The sequence below is a fragment of the Scatophagus argus genome, chromosome 2 (assembly GCF_020382885.2).
Source record: "Scatophagus argus isolate fScaArg1 chromosome 2, fScaArg1.pri, whole genome shotgun sequence".
Classification (NCBI taxonomy): Eukaryota; Metazoa; Chordata; class Actinopteri; family Scatophagidae; genus Scatophagus; species Scatophagus argus.
Genome location: NC_058494.1, coordinates 1,174,806 through 1,187,556, shown reverse-complemented (window position 1 = coordinate 1,187,556; position 12,751 = coordinate 1,174,806). Strand labels below are relative to the sequence as shown.

Below are 12,751 nucleotides of genomic sequence, written 5' to 3'. Positions count from 1 at the left end.
CACATTTACACACTTAGACATACAACCAGAGAAACAAAAGGTGTGTACCAGACACACACACAGAAGCACAAGGGCAGGTGGCCTGCCTGCCTGCCATGCAAAGTAAAGGATTACAGTGCAAATCAGAGGCTTAACTGGAGAAAGTGGAATGTAAAAACAGACAATTCACCATAATGGCTATCTGGATACATGGCAGGAGGAAGGATGAACATTTCATTTTCTGAGTAATATGGATGCTTCAAATGTGAGTTTCTATACAGGTCATCTTTTCCATTACTGCAGTTATTATATAGTAAGTAATGACATGAAGATTGATATTTTAAAGAATTTATACAAGGCTTTGACTGTTGGTTTTTGAGCATAGTTTGACTAACCTGTTCTGGAATGAAGCTGCTGAGATTCAGGACATATTGTCTTGAATACTAACTTCTTGACTTTGTACACAACAGTATCTGAGGCTTTGTTATTTTAAGACGTCTGCATGCAAAGTATTTGTTAGTATGTTTGTCGGAATAATTATGTAAATTCAGAACTTCAGAATTTTTTAGTTGCTCAAATTTCAGATTTATATATATATATATATATATATATATATATATTTTTTTACCAGTTAAATCAGCAACATTTTGCAAATGCCCCTACCCTATTCCATAACAAACATTATTTCCATCAGTCTACAAAACTTATCATTATGTCCACTCTTGGTGTTGGTTCTTTTCTACACATGTAAGTGCTTTTTTGGAAACAGTCACTGTCTGATATTGTTCTGAAGACAAGCCACTGAAAGAGCAGAAGATGAAAGGTTTGTAGAGGTTTGTAAATATTATAAATAATATGAGTTTGAGCTATAAATTTGAATGAGAAAGAGGAGCACAGAATAAGAAACAAAGGGTGTTAGGGATAAAGATGATTGGAAAGAAGGAGAGAATGAAAGAATTGGAGAGATGGAGGACAGGGAGGCTGAAAGCATGGCCTCTAACCAAACTCTGGAAAGAACTGTATGTAATGTGTACATGTCTGTGTGTGTGTGCGCGTATGTGTGTGTGACAGTATTGTGCCACCTACTGCTGTGATGCTGCATTTTAAACAGAAGTGCTATCAATAAATAATGACAATTACAGCAAACGGTATAATGAACACACACACACACACAGATACATAGAGAGCGATGGCTGCTGAAGCGGTCTGAAGCACATGCGAGAGAGCTTGTTAAAACCAGGCACCTTGTAGCCCTCCTTGTTTTCCTGTTTGTGTAGGTTTATGTCATGATTTTTTTTTTTTTTTTTTTGTATTTGTGATAAGAGGTGATGCTCTTTCATTGCACATGTGATGGTGGTAGTAGTGGTGGTGGTGTCTGTGCATGTGTGTGTTCCAGTTCCAGTTCTTCCCGAAGGTGTTTGATAGGGCTGAGGTCAGGACACTGTGTGGGTCAGTCAAGTTCTTCCACACCAAACTCATCCATCCATGTATTCATGGTATTTGTTCCCACAAAGTTTGAAGCACAGCATTGTCCAGAATGTCTTGGTATGCTGAAGCATTAAGATTTCCCTTCACTGGAGGTTTGAGGCCTGGCCCAGTCCCTTAAAAACAGCCCCATACCACACCTGAATTGAATGACTAATAAAGACACATTGTTACATACATTGTTAACTCCTCAGGAAGTGCCGTGATTTCAGGGATAAGGACAAATGTAAATCTCGAAAAAACTATTTGGACAACCTCAACTTAAAAAATAAGATAAAAACTTTATTGATCCTGCAGGACATTGTTGAAAACTTGAGCCGCCCGAACAGGGACTTGAACCCTGGACCCTCAGATTAAAAGTCTGATGCTCTACCGACTGAGCTATCCGCGCTCTTGGGGGGTTTAACGTAATGTGAAAACAGAAGGCAATTAATCAAACTGCTTAGTAACAACAGTTTTACAAGATGTTCCTGAGCCTGTGTGGTAATATTCTTTATGTGTACTTGTGGACTGTTCCCAGTAGGTATTTTTTTTTATTTTTTTTTTTTTACAAATTCCACAACTTGTTCCTGTCCCAACATGTTTGAAACAGGGAAAACATTAAATATACTGTGTTTTCAATTGAATTCAAAGTCAAAAAGTATTGGCAAATTATCACATTGTGATTTATTATTTATTTATTGCTAATGAAACAAGAATTTTGAACCTGGCTTTATTCAATTTTGGATTTGTGTTCTGAAAATGTATTTAAGCAATGAATTCAAATTTAATTAGATAATAAATCATTTGCATAGTTAAAAGTAACATCACTGCTTTTATTGGACAGGCAAGTTGTCACATGCCCACGAGTGATGCTGCCTTTTTAAGGCTTCTGAATATGTTCAGGATATGGACCAATTATTGTGAGGGGGGGGAAAACCCCAACAACAATAATATTTGTAACCATTTCATGTTTCTGTTATCAAAAGAGTCTCTCCTTCCTACAAGTGCAGAGAGAACATGTCAGCTTTCACATCTCATGTCTCATTTTGAGGCAGCAGTATTTCTTTTGTCCTAGATTTCTACTATCTGTAAATAGGGCCTTTTATAGTGATACACCAGTTGAACATGAAAACTGTGAAAACCGTGCACTCATACATGACTGTGGTTTAATGGATGACATATTGGTACAGTATGGATATGACAAAAGTGTTGCTGTGGCAATCACTATGTGTAGCGGCAAAACAGGACAGATAGAGAGTGATGGACTGTTGTACTACAGTTGCTGTTGCAATATTGCAAGATGGAGGACTGTTTGCTGATATGGCCACTAACACATCAACATGACTGCTTATCCATTTTGGCATTCTTGGCTAAATGTCTGTCTGTTTGGAGTCCTTGGCATAAAGACATTAAAGATGTCTTTATTCCAAAGAGTAGTGGTGCAGCCTGTGCTGTAAAGTGCCTCTGGATGAAAGTGTTTTTTGATAATAGGCATGCTGTGCCTGTGAAGTAGGCTAGTTAACAGTTAGCCAGCATACTGGCTCAGTGTGTTCCCAGTTACCATAACCTGCTAGCTCAGTAGGCCTCCTTCAACACCTTGACTCTGTGCTAATTGGGACAAACCCCCCGTAGTGTGACGCTCACATGGTGCGCGCATGTGTGTGTGTGTGTATGTGAGTCATACGTCATGAGCTGCCAAAAAGGAACATAGAGAGATGGTATTAGTATCCATAAACTTCATATGGTGTGTTTCCTTCGATTTTTTTCCCCCTCTTGTTTGATTGCATTCATACAAAACCAAAGCCTAATAGTGTGATTATTAGTATAAACATTAGCATTGGTAAGAAGGTGGCTGGATCAAGTTTACTTGATCCACAGGTAAGTTTCATACACTGTGCATGTCGCCAAGGAAGGGTTCCTGCTGTTTTCCAACCCCTATGTGAAGCAGTGCCGAGGTTTTTATGTGTGCATGTGAGCGTGTGTTTGTGCGTGTGGCATCATTTATTAGTGATGTTGCATCCTTGAACCAATTTCTTCACAGAAGCAGACATCCTGCTGGGCATCACACCAGCACACCCTCCCATGTCCTTGGTGATGGTAGTTCAATACTTCTCTCCTTCCTCTCTCCTCCTCACTCCTTCACTCCTCTACTCTTGGACCAGCACTGAATAATGAAGCACTGTTTATTATTTAATAATGAGCAGCGCTTTAGTTTGTAAGCCAGTAAAACTAATCAATCCATTGTCTTGTAATCTTTGCATAGTTTACTGTAGAATAACTGTCATATATTCATGTGACCTCTTTTGTCAGGGGAGCTCAGAACCTAAACCCCATACTACGCTGCATACATGGGCCAGAAGCTACATCTGGATCAAAATAAAAACTTGTCATGTTCAGGCTCTCCAAAGATTTAGCCATCATTGGATTTAGCAAAAAAAAAAAAAGAAAGAATCCTGGGTTCAAATCCCGGTCTGGGCCCTTCTATGTGGAGTTTGCATGGGTTTTCTCCGGGTTCTCCGGCTTCCTCCCACAATACCAAAAACATGCACATTAGGTTAATTGGCTACTCTACATTGCCCCTAGGTGTGAGAGTGTGTGGTTGTTTGTCTTTGTGTGTTGGCCCTGCGATTGACTGGCGACCAGTCCAGGGTGAACCCCGCCTCTCGCCCGTAGTCAGCTGGGATAGGCTCCAGCTCCCCCGCGACCCTGACGGATAAGCGGTATAGAAAATGGATGGATGGATTCCACAATGTCCATAAAAAACAACCAAAAAAAAAGGAAACGACAACTCATTTTAATGTTACCATTTTTTAAAAAAATAAACTTTAAGTCTGGATTAAAGTAAAATGAAACTTTCACAGAGGCCAATATGAATGCTTTTACCAGCAGTCTCCAACCCAGACATTTATCCAGTGATATAACACAGAAATAGGTACAAAATGCTTGTGTGTCAAGTTTCTGACTGTAACACACATACCGGATATGAACAAATGACCAAGATCAGTGCGTATGTGTCCATACGTGTGCAGCCTGTTACAGACGCTCCTGACTTTCTTCACTGTTTTCTATTGTTTTTTATTACATTACGCTACTCTTTTTTCTTTCTATTACTTTTGGTAACATACAGAAATTCACCTCGAGGATAAATAAAGGGATTCTGATTCTGATTCTGAGATGTTCAAGATTTCAGTTCAGTGATCTATACCTTTATTGTATTTGGATAGCAAGAAAAGTAAAGGTGCAGATTAGTCAAATAAAAGTAAAGAGAGAATACTAAAACTAAGTGTTTCTTGTAAAAAAAATAAAAAATAAAAGAAACTAACTCAATACACACACAATATTTACAGTGTTTTGAGACTGTTTGCGTTATTAGAAGACTGTTTGCGTAGAAGACTAGGACACCAGAATAGGACAAGTTAAAGAATGGAGAATAATTTAGCAGAGAAATATCCTGACATTTCACATTTGTTTTTCAGAGCAGTAAACAATGACTTTGCTCTGTTAAAAAAAAACCTTGGTTTATCTTATAAACACAACTCAGAGAAATGTCTGAACTGCTGCATCTGAAAACTGCACAGAGCAGACTGAAATGAATTTTGCCTTTGAGGGAGTGCAAAAAAAAAGTGCTCCTCTCTAAAAAAGGATTTCAAAACAGAAAATGCAGCTGTTCGACTCGTAACTTTTATTGTGCCATTGCCGGCCTCTCTACAGTTTGCACAGTGTGAGGATGTCTCTTGCCGCTGCACCACACATCTTGCAGCCCATAATGCTTCTGCAGCACAGTGACAGCACTGGCTCCTCAATGATGTATGCAAAAGAAAATTAGAAATAATTACAGCTTGTTATGCATTATGCATTTAAACATAGTTTAAAGGAAATATTCCCTTCTTCAAGTCTGTCTTACAACAGTACTCACATATCCATGAATAGGTTATGCTGAAGCAGTTTTGCTTATTGTAGTCACAGTGCTCTTAAAGAGTCTCTGTCTTATCTCAATTTGAATGTATGTGACAAAGGACAAAATGCACTCTTCTTTCAGTAAAAAAATAAATAAATAAAATGCTGTCAAAGTTTGAGCACAGCTAATGAGGGGTATCAGCAAAAATAAAAAGGGAGAAAATCAAGGACATCAAAGTTAAAATACATTTTGTACCGAAGTCTCATTATCTTTGTTAATATAGTTTGTGGAACTGTGGAGTTTGTTAACTATTGCTTGCACTATGGCGATTATGGAGAGCAGGGATAACTTCAGCAAGCTAATTATCTTTCAACGTACATGCAAGCATGTTAAGACTTAATGTGTAATTTCAGAGCTGTCTAGTATTGTCTGTGCAACCCCAAATCTCTAAATTTAAAATGTGAGTAAAGAGCCAGATTGATGAAATTAAAATTTGCCAAGAGATTACTTGAATTTAATGAGTTAGGGGGAAAAACACTAATGTGGTTTGATAATGTCTTACAATGACTTTTAATGCAGTATCCAAGTTTTGTACATACTCATGCAAATCACACAGCTAATTCCTTGCTTGATGCTGTGCAGCTTGGGGCCAGCGAGCATGGCTCTCTGGGCAAAAGCAGACTTGATGATTTTGTCAGTGACTTCTCCCAAGCTGAAAATGTGCTTGGTTTTGGCTTGTTGCACTTTTATTGTTAGTAGTACTGGTTGTAGAAAAAAAAAAATCAAGCCTAATATTAACTTTCTCTTTTTAGTTTTAGACTACAGAATAAAAGAAAGTTTTTAGTTTTTTTTTTTTTTTTTTTTTTTAAGTTTTGGTTTTTGGATTTGAAAATAAAAATCTTGTAATAGTTGTTTCCCCACTTTTCATTTCTGGTTTAAAAAGCAAACTTGAAATGCCAAAAAAAAAAAATAAATAAATAAAAATGCACAGACCTTTTTGCCTTGTGGTCCACTGGTAGCATTGAAATGCAGTCAGGGAAAACAGGGTCTCACAGGCTAGTTGGACCTGATCACTCCTTTATGTTCATAAATTATAATTAATCATCATAATGTTATTAATCATATTTCACTTTCATTTTTCATTATTATAATTTCTCAAAATAGTTGTTTTAATGGTATAATACATACTTCTGCCACGCATTTCTCCTTAAAAGTACCTTTCCTGAATGTTGAGAAAGATGCTATCTGTGCCTCTGTGTTCCATGGTCAACCAAACGGCATTAAAATAAAGGTTATGTTAAATTTCAGCTGTTGACCGTTCCATTATAGTATTGTATTATTATTATTAAGCTCTATGTATTAAACACTAATTTGTGGTAACACTTTGGACATTAAAGTCAAATATTGTAAATGTTATTTTTGTTGCTACTTGATATGAGCGCTTGTCTTTGATTGATAGATCTCTAGGGCCAGAAATCACACACTGTATTCTAAGTGCATTTGCACCCACTGTTTGTATACAGAATTAGCACAAAAACAAATACAACTGAAAAAGGTTGTAAGAATGACCACAATTCCAGCTGGATGGTACAGCATAAGAATAATCCAAAGAGTGTGTCACAGATGTGGTTCTTCATTCGTCCATCTCGGCAAACAGCACAGAGTCATCAGAACAGCAACACTCAGGTTGCTAAAATGGCGCCTATTTGTAGAGTGTCCCAGCTAATGACCCTGGAAGACTCCACCCACCGGGATCCACTGCCTGTCAACATAAGTAACCCACCATTTTTATTTCTATATCTATGCAAACATAAGCAGTAACCTATACCCACCCATTTACATCAACTATCAATAAAAAGAAACACATCTAAATCATCTTACATTTGCTATGATACCCTACACACATATCCATCACCCCACCCCGGAACTATAACATCTGTGTCCGTTGCCTGGGGACGCCTTTTGCCTGCACACCCTGAAGACACAAAGACTGGTGAGTACACAACACACTTCTTGATTTACTCAATGCACGCACTTATTGAGCAACGCAGTACAGCTTAGCTTAGCTCATTGTTTAACCAGTTAACGCATATTAAATATACACATTTAAACCCATGTCCTTCTCCTCTAGGTGGAACTGTGTGGCCTACGCAGCACCTATCAGCAAAGTCCAGACTTCAGAAAGGACAATAAATATAATGACAAATATTCAATAAATAAGGTAAATATATCCATATAAATGTGCAATAAAGCAGTGTGTTAAAATGTATTGTGCAAATGTTCAATAAAGTGCTGTTGCTCCTCCTAAAGTGCCTGTGCAGTTATTAAAGTGTCGTACTGTGTGTGTGGTGCCATATGTGCAAAGCCCACAAAGGTTTTTATGCTTGGCTGAGGTTGAATAGTTGCAGTCATTTATTTCTTAGAATTCTCTTCAGTATTTTACTGGAAGCACACTGCTGTCACTCACTGCTGACGTTACGCTAAAGTGTAAAAGCAGGACGTTTAAAAATGCGGTGTGTTTGTGGATCCAGGCAACAAAACTGATGAAAATTACTTAGGTTTCTGCAATTTCAGATTAGAAGTTGTGATGAAATGTCACAAATTACTGCTTGTGCTGAATTACAGGTTCTTTACTTATATTTTACCATTTACTCAGCATTTGGTTATAGAAAAAAAACTAATCAGAACGTCTGAAGCCTGTAGGGTGGAAAGATCAAACGATGAAGAGCAACTCAGGCTGCTGCTTTTATGTGGCCACATTTTTGAACATACACACAGCTAAATCAGCAGCAGGAAAACTGAAAGCAAGATAAAAAAAAATAAATACAAAAGCACAGTCAGAAACAGAGAGGATGTCAAAACAATAAAAGGCCATAACATAAAAGCAGCCTGAGCTCCTCTGGATGGCTGAACGAAGTGTAGGGGCTGTGAGTGCAACAAGCGATCACCTCCAGTTTTCAGTCTACACTTAGATATCAATATATGCTTTAATGATCCTTGAGTCTGGTATCATTAAAACCCAGTTGCACTCTTATGTATGCACTAAATGGTGAATGAAAACAAAATCACTCCAACTATGAACCACCATCATTAAGACATACAACATTTTTATCTCTGGCCAGTCTGCTATCTTAAGTGTGGACATAAAGTACCGAGCATTTGACTAGCCACACTATGGCTATGGGGGGTCATTCACATCTGGACTCATGAGACTCTAATGAGTCACTTGATGGCTGTGTGCAACAACGACCCATTCAACCCCCTTGCAGTCACATGTTGGCTGGGCGGGTCTTCCAGCTAGGTTTAATACCTGAGACTCCCAACCAGTTAATCTGAACTGAAGAAGACTTTTAAATGAGAGGTGAAGCGTCTTCGTTTTTAAACTGAAGTCCAGTTGTCCTAACTTACGCTCTTCTACACAAGATGGCCTGGATGACTGAGAATCGACACAGACTAGCTTTACCACAGGTTTTGGTACGTTATAGCATTTTACAATACCAAAATAGTTCAATATTATTTGAATATCTTAATGGCACATTGAAAGTTTAAGAATCAACCAAACCAGAGCTATTTAATAGACTAATATAAATTCCTGTTTAATGCAATCCTCATGATTTAAAGATTTAGTGCATGAAAACAACAAAAAATAAATGAGAGAATCATGGGGAAAATAAGGGCAGGAAATATAATACCAGGATCACTAAACTAATAAAGCTGGAAAACACAAAAAATAAAACCAATGTTGTGGATAAAAATCCAATAACACAGATATTAAGTGGATACTTAAGTATAATAAACGTAAGATGTGAATGGCATTTTGAAAACAAGACTGGCAGCTGTGTGTGTGTGTGTGTGTGTGTGTGTGTGTCTTTTCTGTGAGAGCTTGCTTAGAAGGGGTCTAGGTTGTTATAGAAACAGAAAGAATGCAAGGTGGATTTATGCCATGTGAACTTCAACTGCACATTGTCACCTGAATCACTGAACCACTTTTTACATTTTACATTATTGGATTATTTCATTATTTCTCCAGGTACTCAGCTTCCTCCCACAATCTCAAAAAAAAAGGAAAAAAGCTTAATTAGCTTAGCTTAGCTTAATTAAGTAGCTTAATTGGCTTCCCTTCATTGGCCCTAGGTGTGAGTGTGTGCGTATGTGGTTGTCTGTGTTTCAGCCCTGCGATTGACTGGCGACCAGTCCAGGGTGAACCCCGCCTCTCCCCTGCAGTCAGCTGGGATAGGCTCCAGCCCCCATTCTCCCACAGTTCAAAGATTAGAAGGCTAAAAGGTGTGAATGTGAGTATGAATGGTTGTCTCTTTATTTCAATCCTGTGATTAACTAGCAACCTGTCCAGGGTGTCGCCCACCTAACATCACCTGGGGTAGGCTCCAACCCCTCTGCGACCCTGAATGGATAAGTGGTGCTAGGCAATGGATGGCTTGTGGCACGCTAACCGACCAACGCTGTCTCGGGCACAGTGTTTCAAACTGGTTTTTCACAAAAAAAAGAAAACAAAAACATGAGAAGTGTTTGGCACGATCCTACAGTTACTTCACATGAATACAATGTGCAGTCGTGGATCAGCAGTTAGGGTGTCGGACCCGTAACCGGTGGATCGCTGGTTCGATTCCCTGTCCCGGTGTCCATGGCTGAGGTACCCTTGACCAAGGTACTTAACCCCCACTGCTCCCCGGGCGCTGCACGCGGTCGCCCACTGCCCCGGGTTTGCTGTGTGTGTGTGCATGTCACTTGGGTGGGTTAAATGCAGAGCACCAATTTCGTTGGAGTGAGTTCCCTCCAATGACAAAATATGTCACTTTCTTTTCTTTCTATACATTGGCAAATGGTGTCCTCTTCTGATGGGAAGGTTCATATTCAAAGAAAGGGGAATGTTGAGAGTCTGCAATAATTTCTTTTTTGCCCGTTTCACACCTGTTCATGCTGGCAAGTCTAAGTTTCCTTTGCACTGTGTGGTTTCCAAACCACCCTGTAACTCTATCTAATGATCTCGAATTGCTGTTATTTGCTGTCAAATAGGCATGATCTGGTTGCTCACTCATTGAGCCTCTGCTGCAGACACAGGTCATCAATATGTGTTCTCCAGCCAAAGAAAAAGGTTGTTTATCTGAACACCTGAGTATTTGAGCAAGAACACCTGAAGGATTGTCTTGTTTTTGATGACAACTGGCTCATGGTTCATATATTTGCCTTGGTGTGTGTCTTCCTCAAGCTTGGGTCCACCCTGCCTTCCGCTCAGCGGGTACTTGGATAGGTCTGTGACCTTTGAAAGGATAAGTGGTTTAGCAAAAGGGTGGATGGATTGAACTTTTTGACTTTGGTGACTACTAGAGGTAGGCTCATAAAAGACACTGTGACAGACAGCAGTGTTTGCTGCTATACCCATCCACATACAACTGACCCCAAGACAATTACCATGAATAGTGTTAAGACACACAAACTCTACTTTATATCGTCAATTTGTTACTTTAAATAAATAATAATCTTAAGACACAGCAGAACACATTTTGACTCTTTCTTGAGAGAAGGTGTAGTTTTTCTAACTTGCATGTGCTGTTTTGATTTTCCAAATGCTCTCCCTTAAATTTAAGTAACCAGTAAAAATAATATGGTCTCTGTGCAGCACTGAGTAACCTCATGCATTTTTGAAACTTCACATATCATAGCAGTGATTACCAAATCACATTTTTTGCTTACAATGGCTTCTGTCATTCAACCTAATGTAACCCAGCATTGTAACAGCTCTTATGATTGAGTTACTTCAGAGTCTCTTTTCCAACACGGATTAATTTTGTCCACCCCTTAAAAAGTTGAAGAAAAATCTTTTTAAAATTAGCTCACTTAGGGAACAATGAAAAAAAAAAAGATCTTTCTCTTCATAGCAGCCTGGAGTTTAATAGCACCATTGTTCATTTTCATTCATGCTTCTCTCAAAAAAAAAAAAAGAAAAAGAAAAGAAAAAGTTGCTCCTTCACTTAACTCCCCCCCTGCAATAACAACCAGTGAGGGAGTTATTAAAGAGCAGTGGAACTTTCCTAAGTGGTTGGATTTTGAATGGGAGTGTTTGATGGGTAAATTGGGAGCTGTGGGGGCCAGAGATGTAACAACCTTGAGTCCCAGCACCACGCCAACGCCGAACAATCTGTAATTGGCACCAAATAGAGACACCCGACTGTCACCCATAAGGCGAGTCAGAGAAGGAAAGGAACAGAGGACTCCGAATTACAAGATGGCTATACCAGTGAGGGATGAGACCACATCTCCCTCCTCTGTGTTGTGTCTCTCCTTTATTCTTTCCATCTTATTCTCAATTTTATTGAATTATTTTCCAATATAATCCTCTTTCTTCTTCCAGCTGTCTTTGTGTGGTTTTGCCTTTATTTTCTGTCTTCCTCAAACGCTATCGTTTCACCAATCATACTCTTGATCATCCTTCTGCCATTTCTTTTACTCCTTTTGTCCTCACTTTTTTAATGTCTCTATGTCTCTCTATGCTACGTCTCTACACTGGGGATGAACTGAGTGAGGCGGGGTGTCGAGTGGAGAACAGCTGGGGCACAATAGCACTATCTCTGTGGCACGTCTTTCCCATTTCATTGTGACATGCACGGCCAATGGCCAGCTATTTCACTATTGGCTGCATTTCTGTTTGACTTAATTCAAAATCATATTTCTTCACACATTTATCTATTTATTCATTAATTTTTCAATTAACTTGCGTAGGTACTTAACCTTTGTGATGGGGTGCTCATTCAGAATTTTAGTAGGCACTTCTCTCTCATTCCTCTAAGGTCTTTAAATATTATTTGCCTGTTTTCTGTATTATCTATTTGTTTGCTATGCAAATGCTATGCTATGCAAAATTGTGTACTATTTGTAATATTACAAATAGCTTCACAATTATTTCACCTGCCTCCAGTTAGTTAGACTTATCTATCTTTTGCCCCTCCATTGTGGGACAGGTAGGGTGAAGTCTGTAGGTAGAGTCTACCACTGATGTGCAAGCTACAGAGAAAATGAAATGTTGTAGTAAATCAAACTTTAACCTTTGTAGATAAACCAGAAAATAATAAATATAATCTGAAAAGCAGTAAAACAGCCAGCATGATACAAGTAACTAACAATTAATACTTAACTCCCACCAGGGAATACCTCTTTAACAACATCTACAACCTTAAAAACAGGTTCATCATCAGTTCATCATTACAAGAAATTAACAACCACGTGCTATGAACCAATTTATTTACGCGATTACAGACACGATAGTCCTTCAAACACATTTTCACCTTTAGTTTAAAATACTGGACTTTCGGAGAGTGATTGGTAAGGAATTCCGCATCCCACCTGCTTTAGCTTAGAAAGTTTTGTCCTTCCCCTCCACAGGAAGCGCTT

The 12,751-nt window shown here is 38.7% G+C and overlaps 1 non-coding gene across 1 annotated transcript; it reads right to left on the bottom strand.

Moving 5' to 3' along the window:
• Positions 1-1,782: 1,782 nt before the first annotated feature.
• Positions 1,783-1,855, bottom strand: trnak-uuu. Its single transcript has one exon. It is a non-coding gene; the product is annotated as a tRNA-Lys (tRNA).
• Between the last annotated feature and the right edge of the window lie 10,896 nt (positions 1,856-12,751).